Below are 19,544 nucleotides of genomic sequence, written 5' to 3' on the forward strand. Positions count from 1 at the left end.
AGAGGCTGTGGGGAATGACCAAAAAGTCATTCAGCTAATTACCTGTTCTCCAGTTCGGGAGCAGCTCAGAACAACTACTACCTGAATTTCCAGGATTGACACAGTGAGGTAGAAATGCTAGTCCCGCAGAGCCTAAGACGTCATAGTATTTGAGGTGAGCCTGGCAGAATACATGCAAAAAAAAAAAAAAATTACTTTTGGAAAAAGATAATTCTCTGTGGAGAGGAAAATGAGTTGAGTTTCCCTGTTCAGGTCTCTGTTGACCTTCTCCTTGTCCATCTGTCTGTCTGTCCATCTGTCCGTCCTTCTTGGTTAACAACAGGATGCCCTCTTTCTCCCTCTTCCCAGTTGCAAACAAGTCCGGAGCCTTTCTGTCTGCACACCCTGCCTCTGTTTAAAGGAACAGACACCCATTTCTCACCAAGGAACTGTTAGGTAAACAATAATATATTTTCTTAAACCCAGAGAGTGGTTTAACATACTCAGCACGAAGTGAACAGCCTCCAGCATTCCAGGGCTGGGCTCAGGACAAAGGTCTCCAGAGGAAGACGCTTCCTCTTTTGAAAGGAGTAAAGGAGGACAACAGGAAACCCTGGCCAGAGGGCGCCGGAGCTCCGGAGCTCCGAGGCCACAGACAGGAGCCAGCCTTCATTCTGTCTAAAGAACTTGGTGTGCTCAGCTGTCCCTAGCCCGAGCTGGCAGGAGACCACAGCGTTGGCTCCCTCGGTGCCCTGTCCCTTCTCCACTCAAACACATGACCTCAGTACACCCGACATCAGGAGTTAGACTGGCTTCACAGATGGAGAAACTGAGGGCTGGAAGATTAAGTTTTCACTGTCACAAAGAGATGGTTCTCTTCAGGGCTCAAAGACCAGTCTAGTTTGCATCAAAGTTCATTTCCAACATCTCAGCATTGACTTCTCAGAGCCCAGATTTCTGAGCACCGAGACAGTTGTCCAAAGGCCTTGTAGGTGAGGCAGGGTCATCTTTCAGCTCTGGAGGTCAGGATATGAGGGGGTGCTTAAATTGGTAGCTAGCTTAGGGATAGTATTGCGGTTCCTGAGGCCCCCACTCAAGTCCCTGCCACTGGGAGTTGCAATAACCCCTTAGATGGATGTGCACTTCTGGTTTCCGCCATCGTCCTTCTTTCTTTTTTTTTTTTTTTTTTTTGGTTCTTTTTTTCGGAGCTGGGGACTGAACCCAGGGCCTTGCGCTTCCTAGGCAAGCGCTCTACCACTGAGCTAAATCCCCAACCCCTATCATCCTTCTTTCTGAGTGATTCCTTTAGCTTCCAAACAAGAAAGCCACTGGTCCCATACCCATGCACATATGTTCCCGACAAATAAGCAACAATCATCAGAAATAGAAGACTACAGGATGTGTGGCTTCTGGTGGGAGAAGAGAACAATGGTGGCTTCTGATGGGAAAGGTGCAGTACGGTGTGCAGTGGGCTGCTACTGGCTTTAGGTTGGGTTCAAAAGTCATCACTAGGAGAGTCCCTGGGAAACCCCTTACCTCTTGTGATCCCTGTTTTCCCATCTGCCACACCTTCCATGGGAGATGATGGAATGTCTCTGTGCTGAGTCCTCCCCATGGGCCTGCTTCCAAGTGAGTTGAAAATAAAAAAAAAATTGTTTTCATTTTTTAGTGGTAGGATGGAGCTTGGGGCTTTGTATGTGCTGTGCAAATGATCTACCGTTGAACCTCACCTTTAATCTCAAAGCAAGTGCATTTAACTGTCAAGCCACATTGGATGTGGTGTAGATTGGGACTGGGTACTCTATAGGTGCTCAGCCAATGTTAATTCCCTCGATGCCCTGACCCCAGGGGGCAAAGAGTGGAAGCTTCATGGGTCACTTTTGGTAGGCTGGACAAAGCTGATGACAGAGGTGTGGTTGCTTCAGGTCCCCATGGCACCCTAACAGAACCGGAATGTGAGATCCAAGGTAAAATGTGGTCGCTCGAATGAGGCTGATTGCTGCCATCTTCCGCAGTGGTCTCCTCCCTAAGAAGATAAAAGAACCACGTTTGCCCCATGGAAGGGAAGACTAGGTCCTAAAGGGCAGAGCAGAGGCTGGGCTTATGATTGACAGATGGTACCGTTGAGAATGCCAAGGATAAGAACCAGAAAGTGTTGGGTGCTCACTGTGGCAGCTGCTCGCTATGTTGCACTGTGATGCTGGAGTGACGTGGGCGAGCACGTTGCTCTTCTCCTCTGGGGCCATGTTCGGCCCTTCTCTCCATGCAGACACTGGCCCCTATGGACCACATATCCTTGCCTTACTTATCTATTGCCTTCATGTTGAGCTTGTCCAAGCAGAGACAGTGCCAGGACATCATAGGGGAAGCAGAGAGGTTGGGACACCTTTGTTTTTTCTCCAAAGTCTCATGTAGCCCAGCCAGACTACCCTCGAACTTATTAGGTAGTGGATGAGGACCTCAAATTCCATATCTTCCTGTGTCTACCTTCTAAGTTCTACGATCACACGTATGTGCTACCATACTGGGCTTGGATTGACGGCACTTCTTGCCCCAACTGTTCCCCAAGGCTTCTAGTGTTAGACTTCTTCTCAGCCTCTGCCTCTATCCAGCCTCTCAGTTCTGGTCAGGACACTGTTGTTAGTTGCCGGGAGCCTGACTCTACCCCTACTTGGAGAAACTTCATTGAGTTCTCGTGAAGCCTCCCTACCCTCAGCTTGTGTTTCGTGTTTTCTGCACATTAGGGTGGGTCTTGTCAAGGTTTTTTTTTCTTTGTACAGGGCAGCAGATCTGTGCAGGGCTGTCAGACTCGTGTGGGCAGAGAGCACTCACTACCCACCGAGGCAGGTAAGGGGCACGACTCACCTGGGCCTGCAACGGTGAACCTGCCTCCTGCTTGGCTTTAGGGCTGCAGGTAGAAGGCACCTGGGCGAGATATTCAGGGTGCATGGGATATTGGGGAACATTTAGACATTGACTATCTCTCCCTTGTGACCTGTGTTGGGAACAGAGTGTGTCTGTTTTAGGTATTTCATTACTCTGACAAATACTTGAGAGGAGCAAGTTCAGAGAGGAAGATTGATTTTGGCTCATGGTTTCAGACGGTCAGTGGTCCCATTGCTTTAGGTCCAGGAGGAAGACTCATCGTGGTGGTGAGTATGTGGCAGAGCAGGGATGTTCACTTCATGGTGGCCAGGAAGTAAAGAGTCCTGCGAGAAGATACTGCCCCCAAGACCTCAGTGATCTACTTCCTCCATTGGGGTCCTACCTCCCACATTGCCCGTCACTGTGACCTCATCACATGTTACATTCATTGGTGGACTCATCAATTGATGAGGTCAAAGGCTCATTATCCAATCACCTCTCTATGACTGGATCTATCTGGGGACCTAGTCTGCTGTATACAAGCCCTTTTGTAACGATCTTGGTAGGAATGAAGATATCCTAAATATCTTCACTCTAAATATCTAAATACACAGATAAATGTCCTTCCTTATCAGACTGAGAAAATGGATTCCAGGAGACTGGAATTTATCCAGGGATCTCATGCTGGGAGAAGGATAAGACTGAATGAAGCCTAGTCCTAGCTGGAGGGGAAATCAGGTCTCTGAGAGAGAGATTTCACACAGTTTGGACAACTTGTGAGATCACTTTGTAGGAGGGACTGGAGCCAGAACAACAATGTGTTAATGATTGGCAGGACCACACCTTGGACCAGGACTGCTTACTTATGCATACCTCTGCCCCTTATTTAAACCTCAACTTCATGTCAGGACCCTGTAGCTGAACTTGCCATGATAAAAGCGTCGTTGGACAATTAGTTCCTCTTTCTAGTGTGACCATAGTGATCAAACCTAACCTCTTGTTGCTGTTACTCATTTGTTTAATTGATCTATTGAGGATGTGTGGCCGAGTAGAGCTTGATAAGGCTGCCAGGGCTTGGGCTCTGACCCTAAAAGCTGCAGCAGCATTTGGGGGGTACTTTACATTCAAACCATAACAATGTCACTCTATCTGACTTAGGCATTGATGGGCACAGTGTCTGTTGGCTTCCCCAATAGAGCTCTAGGATTGCTGGGGGCAGGGAGGGAGGGCAGGCCAGTGCATTGGTGCACTATTGAAGATATCCAAGTAGTCTCCCACTTTCAGAGTTCCCTCTTCCTCCTTGCATCCTCTCCCTTCCAGCTTCTTCCTCTTACTTTTTAGCCAGTTTGGGGACAATTGGGCATGGTTCCCTCAATCCACCATGCAGATGCGTCACTGAAACTTTGACAAATGTGGAGATGGCTTGACCCTGGTAAGCTTTGGCAGGGGTGAAAGGTAAGACAGAAAAAAGAGTAGAAGACTCAGTATACATATATACATATGCAAACATATACATACATATGTGTAATACAGGTATTCATGTATTAATAAACACCATCTCTCAGTCACTCCACTGTTAGACCCTGTTTTAATGGTTTTGTTTTTTCACTGCTACCCATAGACAATGTCAACCCTTCTCCCTACAACCCCATTCTATCTGCTTCTAGGCCACCACCTCTTCACAGACTGTATCTTTATATCCATTTTCCAGATGAGAGAACAGAGGTTTGGAGCAAGGAAGTCCCTATTATTGGTAAGAGGCCAAGGCTGATGTCATCAACATAGCTGCATATGGCTGTTGGCCACAGAGTGGCTGCTCTAGTCACATTCTCCATACATCAGCATGAATACGTTATCCATGTATGGAAACCAGTATCCCAGTATGGATATTGGTTTGTCCAGGACCTTGTGTCAGGGTGTTTCTCAGAATGTTGTGGAGCTGGTGACCTAGTGTGTGTGTGTGTGTGTGTGTGTGTGTGTGTGTGTGTGTGTGTGTGTCTGTAGGTATTTGTGTCTTCTCTGGGTCGAGCAGGAGCTGAAGTGACTATGACACACACACACCCTACGATAAGGGATAGGCTGGATTTTACTTAGAATCTTTTATCAGGTAGCAAGAACAGCAAGCAGTCCCTGAGGTGGGTAGAGGAATGCTGGGAGTCATTGTGGGTGGGGCAGGCTGGGTGGTGACGGGGACACTTTCAGGTATGGGAAAGGCTGGTTTGAGGGTCTGTAGGAGTCGGTGGCCTAGAAGCAGAGGGAAGGAGGACATGAGGGAGAGCATTAGACAATGTCCTTATGGGCATTGGTGAAAAGGGGAAGCCATGAGAACATGATTTAGCTGGCCACTGGCTCTGGATATTGGAGAGTCTTTTGCACAGGAGGCCAGCCTATCTCAAGACAGTTGTGAACAGATTCCTTGCTCCTTGGGGAGCAAAGATGGATGGCCTGTTGGACTTGAATGTGGGGATGAGGGACCAGGAGGCTGATCCGATGAGAAGGAAGAGTGAAGTAATTCAGGAAAAAGTGGAGATGCAGAGCCATTCAAGTGGAAAGAGACCACCAAGGAACGGATCTCACAGGTTTCTATACCTCAGTTCCAAGCCATCTCCTTTAACAGTTGGCCAAGATGGGAGCAGGGCTAAACATCCCTTTTCTGGAGACCACACACTAGTCTGTGTGGAGCCACTTCTGATGGTGCTGATCCACATTGGCTACCATGGAAGGACAGCCACACCCACTGTGTGCTGAGAAAAGCCAGTTCCAGGGCATTCAACAACTAAGCAAGCCCATCTGCACAGCAGGACCTGAGTGTGTGAGTCTCTGAGGGCAGATGTCTGGGAATGAAAGGCGCGGCAGCATACCAAACCCTCTTCTCTCTGAGACAGGAGAAATTTTGACTTTGTTTATTTATTCTCTCTCTCTCTCTCTCTCTCTCTCTCTCTCTCTCTCTCTCTCTCCCTCTCTCCCTTTCCCTCCTTTCCTCCCTCCCTCCAGTATTTATCTGTGTAACAGCCCCAGCTGTCCTGGAACTCACTTTGTAGACTGGGCTGGCCTTGAACTCACAGAGATCCACCTGCCTCTGCCCCCGAGTGCTGGGATTAAAGACATGCGCCACCTTGCCTGCCTTTAAATTTTCTTTGCACTTATTTATTTATGTGTGTGCCACAACATGCATGTGGAGGTCAGAGGACAAGTTTCTGGAGTTGGTTCTCTGGGTCAAATTCAGGTTGTCAGGCTTGTGCTGGTGGCTTTACCATGGAGTTATTCTGCTGGCTAAATTTGTTTATTTTGTTTTGTTTTGTTTTTTCCCCAAATGTTCTCACAGTGTTTGCCTATTATAAGTTGACAATGAGCACATGTTCTTTAATTCACAGTAAGAAAGAAACTTTAGGGTCAAGAATACAAGTCATGGGAAAATGCTTTGGCCTTATAAGTCTCAACAGTCTGAATTTGATCCCCCGAACCCACTTTTAGTTGGATCCTTGTTCAGACACCTGCAGTTCTATCATTCCTATGGATGGTGGAGACAGGAGAATTGTCGCAAGCTCAGGGGACAGCTCGCTTGGAGTTCTTGGCACAGGAGCATTGATGAGAGTTGAAGGCTTAGGAAGGTGGAAGGCAAGGGCTGATCCCCCAAAGTTGTACATGTGCTATGCTTTTTTGAGAGCATGCACGCGCGCGCGCACACACACACACACACACACACACACAAACAAATACACTCAGTCATATGCACACACTAAAACAAACAAACAAATAGAAACACTAAAAGATTTTCACCTTTAAAATCTATACGTGGTAGATGAGAAGGAAATCACGGACCAGCACCTGGCTTCAGATGTCTGAGCTAGGAAAGGAAATGTGGTATAAGTTGCTTCAAAGTGCAGGGACTGAAAGTCTTGTCCTATTTTTCCATGCACATGTGCCAAGAGAGGTACCATAACTAGGGTAAAGGACAAAGACAGAGGGGGCTATCACTTCAGGCAGCCAAGGATTTGAGGAGATGGGGGTGGGGAGGAATCTGGCACAGGAAGTGGGGTTGGCCCTAGCAGGCAGAGGAGCACCTCTCCCTGGGGCAGGTGGAAAGGCAGGAAGGATGGTGCACGCACTAGAGCTGTAGGTGGGGAGGCAGGAAGGTGAGGGCGTCCTTTCCTGATTGCCTCTATTTTCTCTGCTAAGGAGGAGGCGAGGCCATCCTGTGAGGGGGGGACAGGCAGCTTCTCAGGCTGGGGGATCCAAAGGGCTGGACTTGGGGAAGTTGGGAAGGACCCTGGGGGAAGAAAGGCTGTTATACTGTTACAAGCTGTTACTGTTACCAACAGGTGATCTCTGTCCAGAGCCAGCTGTGCCACCGGCTTTCCTTCATGGGGCTCGGCACCTGTCTATGCAGCTGGAGGACTTCTCTCTGTTTAATTCGGGTGTCTCGAGCTGCCAGGAGATAAGATACTTTTTTTTTTTTTTTTTTTGGTTCTTTTTTTTTCGGAGCTGGGGACCGAACCCAGGGCCTTGCGCTTCCTAGGCAAGCGCTCTACCACTGAGCTAAATCCCCAGCCCCCGAGATAAGATACTTTGTTGGGCTGATTGCAAGGCCCTGAGGTTGGAAAGGCTAAGTGGAACTAAGGACTGGGAGGTAAGGGGGTTCTCAGGGACAGCAGGAGAGATGGGGAAGTCAGCAAGCAGAGAAGAGAGGTCTTGTGGGAGCGAGGGGTGGGAAGGAAGAGAGACAGTCGGCAAACAAAGAGGGTATGAGAGCAATGGCTGCCCAGCCTAGGGAGGAGATGCTGGGGGGTGGGCCCAGGGTTCCATTAGGATCATGGCAGAAGGAGTGGAAATGGAGGTGAGTCAAGGTCATTGGCTGAGGCCAGGGTAGCAGATAACCTGGTAAGGAGCAGGGAAGGTGTAAACAGGGGGACTCTGGGAAGCCACGTGGGGGATGCTGGGAAGAGAGAGAAAAAAGCATTGAGAAGACATAGGGAAGGCCCTGGAGGGCAAGGAGGAGACATTCTTTATGATGGGGGTGTGGGGTGTGGCAGCAAAATCAAGGAAGGTTGGGGGTGGGGGTTGACAGGGCAAAGAGCAGTTCTTGAATTTAGACTGTGAGAGGAAGCCCGGAGACTGCTAAAGTACGTGGTACAGTGGAGAGGAAATGGAGACCAGAAGAGACCAGCTAAGCTGCTCATGGCTGATGAACAGCAGACTGCTGTGTAACCCTCATGCTAGGCTGTGGCATCTTCATGGGGCTGGGACTAAGGAGTCACGTTGGAAATCATCTCCAGGATAGTGGCTTTAAATTAAACAATCAGAGAGCCAGGAAGTGTGGAAAGCTAGAGCTGCAACCAATCAGGTTTCCTGATTCCTGGTGTGTTGTGGATCTTGGCGATGGGATAAGGAAGAGAGTATGCTGGAAAGGAATCCAGAAATAATATGTATGCATGTGTGTGTGCATGTGCATGCATGCATGCGTGTATATGCAAGTGTGCATATGTGCATATATGCATTTATTTGCACTCATGGGCTGTGTTTATAATAAACTTGGACTGGGCCAGTATTTATCTTTGCAAAGAAAAAAAAGTATGGTTTATAACGTTAATTTTGTCAAACGTCTATTTTTAACGATGGTTCTTAAGCGCTTTAACCTCCTTTGTAGCCCACCACCCACCAGAAGAGGTGGAAAAGAAAGGATACAGGGGGAAGTGGATCTGTTCAGAAATGGTTCTTTGGCACAGCTCCCGTCTGTGTTGTCTGGAAATCGACAGTTCGGTTCACAGGTTAGCAGACAGTGGCAGCTCAATCCACTTGCAAACACCTCACCAATACATCGGCAGTCCAGGTCCGTAGAGTCTGGAGAGCAAACATGACTCAGTAGCAGTGGCACAACCTAGCAGAGACAGCCAGGCCTCAGCTTCAGCTCAAGTCAGCAGGAGGGACCCGGAGGGACGCCAGGAGTTCTCGGCCGTGTTTCTTCCAGGGAAGTAAAGATCAGAGAAGATGTAAGACCCAGAAGGGTTGCACGGCTAGCTCTATAAGCAAGCCTAGCTCCCATCCCCACTGCCCAGAGTCTTATTTATACTGTCTCCAAACATCACGTGTCCTGCACGGTTCTTGCCTCACCGGATGTGCATCTGTCTCAGCTGACGTCACTCTACCAATCAGCCCAGTAGCAGGAAGAAACGGCAGCAAAATACTAGGAGTTTATGGAGTCCCAACAAATGCAACTCAACTACAAAATGTAAGGTGGTCCGATATACATATCATATATATATATATGTATATATATATATGTGGTGTATGTCATCAAAGAATCCTTCATCACGTGTTCTTTCACGTGCTTGCTTTAGCAGAACATCCTTTTTTTCCTGTATCTGCTTCCTGTAGGAAGGCTAAACGTTTTTTCACGAGTCTGCCTCAGTCTTTCATCTGTGTCCACTTCAGGAAAGCACTCCTGCAGGTGTTCACCTAGGCGAAACACCTTCTAACGCAACTGACTTCCCAAAGAACCCTTAAGTTTCCACTTCAACGGTTGCCTTTGCAGAGGATGAAGGTAAATGCTTCCCGGAGGCGGAGGCGGGAACAAAGAGCTGCCCACTTAGCATTGTCTGCTTCTGGTCCACAAGGAGCAGGCAGCTCGCCTGTACCAAGAATGTCCACATGTTTTGCAGCATACTGGAATTACTGTGACTCTATACCTGCTCTGACCTACGGTAATGTTGCAGGCTCAGACTGCCCACTGCTTATATGAATGCCGGGACACCTTTGCTGGCCACAGTGGCTTAGCCAGGACTTGCAGTAAGCTTTAGGGTTGTCATAACAAATTACCTCAGACTGGGAGATTTAAACAACAGATTTTTTTTTCCCCCTTTCTCACAGTTTTGGAGCCTGCAGTCCAAACCTGGCTGGTTTCACCGGAGGCTTGTCTCCTTGTCCTCTCTGTGTCTTCATGCATTTTTTTCCCCTCTGTGCCTGTGTCCTGATTTCTACCTCAGGTAAGAACACCGCTCATATTGGATTAGGGCCCAACCTAATGACATCATTTTCGCTTAATTATCCTTTTAAGCACTCTGTCTCCAAATATAGTCACATTTTAAAATGCACAAGGATTAGGGGACTTCAACATGATTTTTTTTTTTTTTTTTTTTTTGCCAGAGACGATTCAGTTCACAACAGGGAGCAGAAATCCACACCCAGAATCTAGGTTAGAAAAGAACTGTGCTAGAGAGATGGCTTAGTGTTTAAAAGCACTGACTGCTCTATTATTCTCAGCACCGGCACAGCGGCTCACAGCTGTCTGTAACTCCAGTTTCTGGGGATCTGGATCCCGGTCATGTACATGGTACACAGACACATGTGCAAACAAGACACCCATAAACATCCCATTTTCCAAAGAAAGCGTCTTGGTGGGCTGCAGAGAAGGCTTCAGAATACCCTTGGCAGGGAATAGGGAGGCAAAGATTAAAACAGAGGCAGAAGGAACACCCATTCAGAGCCTGCCCCACAGGTGGCCCATACATATACAGCCACCCAATTAGACAAGATGGATGAAGCAAAGAAGTGCAGGCCGACAGGAGCCGGATGTAGATCTCTCCTAGAGACACAGCCAGAATACAGCAAATACATAGGTGAATGCCAGCAGCAAACCACTGAACCGAGAATGGGACCCCCGTTGAAGGAATCAGAGAAAGAACTGGAAGAGCTTGAAGGGGCTCGAGACCCCATATGAACAACAATGCCAACCAACCAGAGCTTCCAGGGACTAAGCCACTACCCAAAGACTATACATGGATTGACCCTGGGCTCCAACCTCATAGGTAGCAATGAATAGCTTGGTAGGGGCACCAGTGGAAGGGGAAGCCCTTGGACCTGCCAAGACTGAAGCCCCAGTGAACGTGATTGTTGGGGGGAGGGCGGTAATGGGGGGAGGATGGGGAGGGGAACACTCATATAGAAGGGGAGGGGCAGGGGTTAGGGGGATGTTGGCCCGGAAACCGGGAAAGGGAATAACAATCGAAATGTAAATAAGAAATAATCAAGTTAATAAAGAAAAAAAAAGTTTATACGGCTTGTGCAGAGTCAAGTTTAGTTCCTGTCACCCACATTGGTAACTCCCTCCAGGGAATTTTGTGGAGTCGGGGGAACTGCGGGATGGGGGTGGGCGGCGCAGAGCAAAAGTGGGGCCTGCGTGTCCTGGCTCAGGTAGCCCTGCCTCCACATCTCTGCCACCCCCAGTAGTCATGTAGCCTGATAGCCAGTTAAATTTCCTTTCCCCTATAAGGTCATGCCCTACTGCACCTGGAATTCTTCCTTATGCAAATGAGGCGTCCCAGTGCTCTGAGACCAGCCAATGATGTACATTTACCCTGAAAGCCCGTAGCAAGTCCTCCAAGGTTTAAATAGCCTTTGTGCCCGTCCCCTCTTGCCTATCCCCTCCCCCATCCCCATTAAACAAGCTGCCTCACTGAAGCTGCCTTCTGAGAATCTGTCCCCGCCAGCGGGGACCCAGTTATTCAGGGTCCCGAAGAGGCTTTCTACCTGTGGGCCAAAATGGGGATGAAGAGAAGAAGGAGACCAAGCAAAAGTTCTGTTGTCAAGGTCTCGTTTATTGAGAGAAATGTACAGCATTTAAAGCTCTGAGGCAGGAATAGAAGCAGGAACTGAAGCTTAGGGTGGGGGAGTTTGGGAAATGCCCAAGGATATAAGGTGAATCACTACACAGCAAGATATCCTCTTATAACAAAGAGGCAACAGTCTTCCGGGGACCTGTTCTTTGAAAAGGTCGAACCCTTCTTAGGAATCCGCTCAGGGACATCCGGTGTTTTGCTCAGGCTGAAACATCCTGTCATTGCTCCCAGGGTCTTCCTGGGAGAGGCTCTTAGTTCAACAATCTCAAGTCTGTATGGCAGTCATTTCAAGGTTAAACCTCTGTGGCCATGCAGCCCAGAGTCAAGTAGCCACCTTGAGCTATGCAGTCACAAAGCGGCTAGGCCCAAATCCAATACGGCTCACTACAAGAATCTGTTCTTGCTGTGCTCACTCTGTGGTCCCCTATGCTCCCAGCTGTCCTGCCTAGCTTCCCCTCCCAGGATTGGATGGTTGTGATTGCAGGTCAGGGGGAAGCAAAGTCTGCAGGGCAGGATGAGATGACCCCTTCTGTCTTACTGTACCCGAACTCATGTCCACAGCCAGGAACAAGCAAACACATACGTATACACAATTTAGAAATATTAAAAAACCCAATCACAGAAAAACACACGTGGTATACACTCACTGATAAGTGGATATTAGTCCAAAAGCTCGAATTACCCAAGATACAATCCACAGACCACATGAAACTCAAGAAGAAAGACGACCAAAGTGTGGATGCTTCACTCCTTCTTAAAAGGGGGAACAAATATTCATAGGAGGGGATATGGAGGCAAAGTTTGGAGCAGAGCCTGAAGGAACGGTCTTTCAGAGACTGCTCCATATGTGGCCCATAAATATACAGCCACCAAAATCAGATAAGATGGATGAAGCTAAGAAGTGCATGCTGACAGGAACCGGATATAGCTGTCTCCTGAGAGACACAGTCAGAGCATGTCAAATACAGAGGTGAATGCTATCAGCAAACCGTTGAACTGAGGACGGGGACCTCCGTTGGAGGAATTAGAGAAAAGATTGAAAGAGCTGAAGGGGCTTGCAACCCCATACGAACAACAATGCCAACCAACCAGAGGTCCCAGGGACTAAACCACTATTGAAAGACTATACCTGGACTGACCCTGGGCTCCAGCTGCATGTGTAGCAGAGGGTGGCCTTGTTGGGCACCAATGGAAGGAGAAGTCCTTGGTTCTGCCAAGGTTGGTTCCCCAGTGTAAGGGAATGTTGGGGGGAAAGAGGGGCTGGATGGGGAAGGGAGCACCCTTATAGAAGAAGGGAAGGGAGATGGGATAGGGGGCTTATGTCTGGGAAGCTGGGAAAGGGAATAACATTTGAAATGTAAATAAAAAATATCCAATAAGGGGCTGGGGATTTAGCTCAGTGGTAGAGCGCTTACCTAGGAAGCGCAAGGTCCTGGGTTCGGTCCCCAGCTCCGAAAAAAAGAACAAAAAAAAAAAATCCAATAAAAAAAGAAATAGTTTTTTAAAAAGTGTCTCTCTTAGTTTATTTTGAGAAGCTAAAGGTCAAATATGCCACTGGGTTGCCTCCCTAGTCCTAGCATTTATCCTACAAGAACTATGAACTGGAGAGTGGTTCTACCCATCTCTCATGGATCTGTGGCGTGGTGATTTTGAACTATGGTCATAGAGTGACCCTCTTCTCATGGAGACCTGAGGTCTGTGTCCCTGCCCCTTGAATCTGAGCTGGCTCATGACTGTTTTGAGCAATATAATGTGACAGGAAGGTGCCGTGTCACTTCCAGGTCATAAAAGGCCACTTGCTTAGTGAAACACTCAGTTTTCGAAGATTTGACTCAATACGGTACAGAGTCTAGCTTCCCTAAGAGGGCATGCCGGATAGACTCCAGGAAGATAATGTTTATTGCCGGACTAAGCCGCATCTCTCAGCCACCACTGTCCAGGTGCCAGTGGTAAGGGAAGCCATTCTGGATACTGTACCAGCCAGTCTGCCAGCAGACTGTCATGGAGAAACTTCTGTCAAGTCCACGTTGGACAGAAGGACTAGTCATCTGGGACCTGCCATATTCCAAACTCACAAGCGTATGCCGAGTGATGAATTGGTTGCTGCTCTCTGCCACTAACTTTTTTTTTTTTTTTTTGTTCTTTTTTCGGAGCTGGGGACCGAACCCAGGGCCTTGCGCTTCCTAGGTAAGCGCTCTACCACTGAGCTAAATCCCCAGCCCCTCTGCCACTAACTTTTAAAGGAGTTTGGGATGCTGATGTAACCAGAGCACTGGATGTACACCATTTTCTGCTTTGCGTTGACTCGCACTGCCCACTTGGCTTTCTGTCTCCTCCTGTTTCCTGCTTTCCCATAAAGGCAACCAATAGATGACTTTCTCTACTCCCAGCCCCTCCCTGGCTCTCTGATTATTGTCCAGGTTACTGGAAATGGGGCATCCAGGTCAGAGGCAGGGTGACATAGTGTGTGGCATGGGCCACACTGGGAACATGAGCCCAGCAGCTCAGGGACCCTCCATCTGTGTGTTGTCAGGGTCAGTGTTAGGCCATCCCACAGGGGTGTCCTTACCTCACATATTAACTCCTTCCTAGCTGTACTGCTTCTGCAGAGGGAAAACGCATTATTGTGCGTGAGTGTATGCATACTGTGTGTTTGTTGGGTTTTTGTGTGGTGGTCAGGGAACAACTTGGTGAAGCCAGTTCTCTCTTGCCACCTATAAGTGGGTTCCGGGGGTCCAACTCAGGCCACCGGGCTTGCACAGCCAGCATCTTCCTCCATTGCGTCACCCCTCCAGTTTCCATGGAGACCAGCCTATGTGGTACCTCATTTGCCACCTACTTCTCAAAACTTCCATCAAAGCCAGATAGAGTAGCGTATGCCTGCAGCCCCAGCACTTGAGAGGTAGAGGCAAGAATATCAGAAGTTCAAGGGCAGGCTCAGCCACATAGCAAGTTCAAGGCCAGTTTGGACTACTTGAGATCTCTTAAAAACAAAGCAAATTCTATTAGTAGAGCAGGGCATCGTGACACACACCTGTAATCCCATTGCTAGGGAGGTTGAAGTAGAAGGATCAGTGGTTTGAGGCTAGTTTGGGTTATACAGCAAGCTCTGTCTCAACAAACAAACAAGCAAACAAACAAACAAGCTATTCTCCCAGATGATTTGTTGAACTAAAGTCTATTCTCCTCTTCCTTTGATTCTGTTCTTTGTCTTGCCCTCACAAGACCTTCTCAGACTAAGTGCTTTTCTCTCTTGTAGGACACTTGTTGCAACATGGAGGGCTTGTTTGGAGGTTTTAGAGGGGAGGTACACTACTCTATACCTTGACTGAATGTTAATTCTCCTGTCTTTGGGGGCAGGTTGTCCTCTTTGACCTTTGGGAAGAATGTGCATAGAGCTGTGAAGGAGTAAGGGAACAGAATCAACCATGGTGACCCATGACGTAATGGAGACTGCAGCCAGATTGCCCTCACATCCATAGAGCACTGTTTGAAATGTTCAACCCTTCACTCCAAGGCGTAACTTTTCACAAGGCTCACAAAATTGGCGCCAAGGAGGGTCCTCACCTTCTCAGCGGCAAGCTCTGTCTGATCAGTTGTCTGTCTGGTCTTCATTAGAGATTGGCTGATTGGCTGGCCTACCTTTCCTAGTAGTTTCTTAGGGCTGCTCTGAGAAACCACTGTAGTGGGAGGTTATGCCTTAAGATCCTTGCAGAAACAGAGGTCCCAAATCTAGGCGCCGTCACTTCCTGAAGCTCTGATATAGTGTGTATTCCATGCTTCTGTGAGTCTGTACATCAGAGTGCTTTGACAACACACTGGGAGCAAAGCAGCTCAAAGGAGGAAAGATTTAACTTGGCAGATGGTATCTGGGGTCAGCTTGCTCCACTGTGGTCCTGAGGCAGAGGGAGCATCATGGCGGCTGGAGCATGTGTTAGCGCAGTGGTTCTCAACTTTCTAATGCCGTGACTGTTGCTCATGTTGTGGCGACCACAACCATAAAGTTGTTGCTATTGCATAACTGTAATTTTGCTAGTGTTATGAGTTAGAATGAGATATCTGATATGCGACCCCCCCACCCTACACCGTGCACCAAAGGGATCACAACCCACAGGTTGAGAACCACTCTTTTTTTTTTTTTTTCTTTTTTTCGGAGCTGGGGACTGAACCCAGGGCCTTGAGCTTGCTAGGCAAGCACTCTACCACTGAGCTAAATCCCCAACCTGAGAACCACTGTTAGAGCAAGCTGTTTACATCACAGTGGCTGGGAAGCAGAGAGCATGCTTGTGCCGGCTTCTTCCCCTCCGATTCTGCCAGGATCCCCGGGCTCTGGGATGGTGCTGTCCCCTTTAGAGCTGGCCTTTCCCCACTTAGTTAATTGACTCTGGAGATGCCCTCAGACTGCATCCGGAAGTCTAGCTTACTAATCTCCTATGCATCTTTTAGTACAATCAAGATTAATCATTGGGGCTGGAGAGATGGCCCAGCGGTTAAGAGTACTGACTTAGTACTCACATGGTGGCTCACAATCATCTGTAACTCCAATTCCAGGGATCTGACACCCTCTTCCAGTCTCCACGGGCACCAGACGTGTACACGGTATACCTAGACACAGGTAGGCAACACACTCATACACATACAATAATAAATAAATGAACCTCAAAAGTAACCACGACCGCCTCTCTCTTTGCTTCTGGAGGTTATCAGGCAGTACTGGCACTCTCTGGCTTGTAGGTTCATAACTTGTTATCTGCCCCCATCTTTTTACTTACGTGTGTATGGTGGCCTCCTCCCCCCATATGGGGTGTTAGGAACCAAACTTGGGTCTTATAGAGATAAGAGTAGTATATGCTCTTAACCACTGAGTCATCTCTCCAGCACCACCACCCCTCTATCTTTTTGAGACAGGGTCTTAGGTGTCCATACTGCTCTCAAATTCTGTATGGAGCTGAGGATGGTGCTGAACTTCTGACCTTTCTACATTCCCCTTCAAAGTGCTGGGATGGTAGGCATGGGTCACCCTGCCCAGTTTATGGGGGCACCGGGGATTGAACCCAGGACTTCATGTGTGCCAGGCAAGCACTCTACCAGTCGAGCCACATCTCCAGATCTACCTCCAGTGTCACAAGGAGCTCTCATCTGTGACTTCTGTGTCTCTGTGACTGCATTTCAGCCTTTGTCTTCTAAGAACACCAGTCATTAATTCAAGGTTTATCTTAACCCTAGTGTGACCTCGTCCTAACTCATCAGTTGTTCAGGACTCTACTTCCAACTAATGTCACATTCAGATGTTCTGAGAGAACTATCCTTGAGGGAGGCGTGCTCTGCAAACCAGCACTTTCCTCTTTCTTATCTTTCCCTCCTTCTCTTCCTCCCTCCTCACCTCCGTTCTGCTGGTCTTCGTTTCTATTTTGTATTTTTAAACAACTTAGCTTTACTTTATGTTCATTGGTGGAAGGTGTCAGATTCCTTGGAACTGGAGTTACACACAGTTTGAGCTGCCATGTGGGTGCTGGGTTGGGGTCCTCTGAAAGAGCAGACAGTGTTCTTAACTACCGAGTCATCTCTCCAGCCCCTGGTCTTTATGTTTTTTTAATCTCCCTTCTTTCCAATGTCAGGTTTCCTGGAGAGAATCATAGTTTTTGCACTGTGCCTGACAGAATACCATGTAAGAACATGTCTGAGAGGCTCCGGCAGGCAGGAGCAAGTTGCTACCTGTGGATCTGCAGGTGTCTCAGGAGGAGAAAGAAGAGGTGAAGACAGGAAGAAGAGCAGCGGAGGATGCAGCTTGGGAATGGAAACAATGTTTGTGCATGGACCTCATGGCTTTAGGGAACTGAGCTCATTTCTTCTACATCAAGCAAGGATCTTATTTCTCCTGTTTGAGGCTCTCTCAGCCCCATCCTCACCATGAAAACTGTTATATTCTCCTTTTCTCTCTTGTAGGACACTTATTGCAACATGGAGGGCTTGTTTGGAGGTTTTAGAGGGAGGTACAGTTACTCTATACCTTGACTGACTGTTAATTCTCCTCTCTTTGGGGAAGGTTGAGCAACATCTAGGCAGGTGCTGACCAGTAGTATAGCTACTAGCTTCACACACACACACACACACACACACACACACACACACACACACACACACACACACACCATGTCTCAAGTTAGTGTAAAGACAAAGAATGCAAAAATATTTATTTCATTAGTAATTTTTGCATTGATTGCATGTTGAAATTGAAGTAGATGAGACAGGCAAAGGAAATCGAGTCAAGAATCATGGTGGCTAGATGCTAATACAGTCACAGAGCTAGGGCTTACGGACTACAGCCAGACCACCTAGAAATGTCCTGGCTGACTACGATGACCGCTAATGGTCTTTTGCTTCATTATGATGGCATCCCCTTTTATTTTCCTGTTGCTGTGCTGGGATAAAATGCTACCACTAAGGCAACTTCAGGGGCTGGAGAGATGGCTCAGCAGTTAAGAGCAGCAACTGTTCTTCTAGGGGACCAGGGCTCAATTCCTACCAACCACAGTTTGCCTCATAACCATTTGTAAATGCAGCCCCTCCTGGCCTCTAACAGCACAGCATCCACTCTACACACAAACATACATGCAGTCAAAATACCCATACACATAAAACAAAGAAAGAAAAACTTAAAAGCGACTTAAGGGAAAGGGGCTTTTGGGGGTTCATAGTTGGAGGGTTTAGTTGTCATGGCATAGAAGTCAAAGTGTCAGGAGCTTGAAGCAGCTGGTCAGTTGGACATTCGTCAAGAGGCAGAGAGTAAAGAATGCCTGTGCTCAGGTCATTTTTCTCCTTTCTTTAAATGTAGTTTAGGACCCCAGCCTAGGGACTGGTGCCACCCAATTTTTGCCTCCATTCCAAACTCAACTAACCCAATAAACAACCCCTCACAGGTTAAACGTTAAAGAACTCCTCACAGGTGCACCCAGAGGCCTGTCTCCTCGGCGATTCCAGGTCCTTCCAAGTTGACAGCCCTAACCTTCTGTGTGTCATCAGCCTTGTGAGATGGCCCACCCATTCCCATCATGCATCTGATACTCAAGACGATATAAGTAATAGTTTGGATATTTTGCACTATGTCTTGTAGTATCAAATTCAATTTCTGAATTTTAACTTCAATAAAAATAGTACGTTGGTGAAAAAAATAAAATTTCTCAATGTAAAAAAAAATGTGGTTAGTAGAATAACTTAAAGGACACAGATGACTCATAGTATCTTCCTGTTGGATAGTACCCAGGGCATGTGGTATGAAGCTGCTATGTAGCTTTGCCACTGATGAGCTGTGTGTCTTTGGTCTCTGGTTGACTTTTCTGATTTTGTGAGATGGGAGTGATATGATTGGGACTCCTGCCCTGCCCCTGGGCGTCATCATCAAAGGAGATAATCATGTAGACAGGCTTCTCAGGCTCCAAAACACACCCAACCCCCTCCTCCCCTCCCCTTCCTCTCCCCTCTTGTCCCTTCCCTTCCCTTCCCTTCCCTTCCCTTCCCTTCCCTTCCCTTCCCTTCCCTTCCCTTCCCTTCCCTTCCCTTCCCTTCCCTTCCCTTCCCTTCTTCCCTTCTGCTCTCTTTTCTCCTCCATCTTCTCTATTATCATCTTCTCCCCCCTCTCCTCTCCCTCTTGTCTTTTTCTTCCCCTCCCCTCCCCTCCCCTCCCCTCTCTCCTCTCCTCCCCTCCCCTCTCTCCTCTCCTCTCCTCTCCCCTCCCCTCCCCTCCCCTCACCCCTCCCCTCTCTCCTCTCCTCTCCTCTCCTCTCCTCTCCTCCCCTCTCTCCTCTCTCCTCTCCTCTCCTCTCCTCTCCTCTCCTCTCCTCTCCTCTCCTCTCTCCTCTCCTCTCCTCTCCTATTATTCTCCCTCTCTTTCCATTCCCTCTCCTCCCCTCTTCATTCTCCTTTCCTCAGGTCTTTGGGTTCCCATGGCTGAGATAAAACACCATGATGTCAGACAACTTGAAGAACAAAGAGTTTATTTTATCTTACAACTGTCAGGTCACACTGCATTGCTGAGGGAAGTCAGGGCAGGAACTCAAACAGGGCAGGAACCTGGAGGCTGGAGGA

The sequence above is a fragment of the Rattus norvegicus genome, chromosome 10 (assembly GCF_036323735.1).
Source record: "Rattus norvegicus strain BN/NHsdMcwi chromosome 10, GRCr8, whole genome shotgun sequence".
Lineage (NCBI taxonomy): Eukaryota > Metazoa > Chordata > Mammalia > Rodentia > Muridae > Rattus > Rattus norvegicus.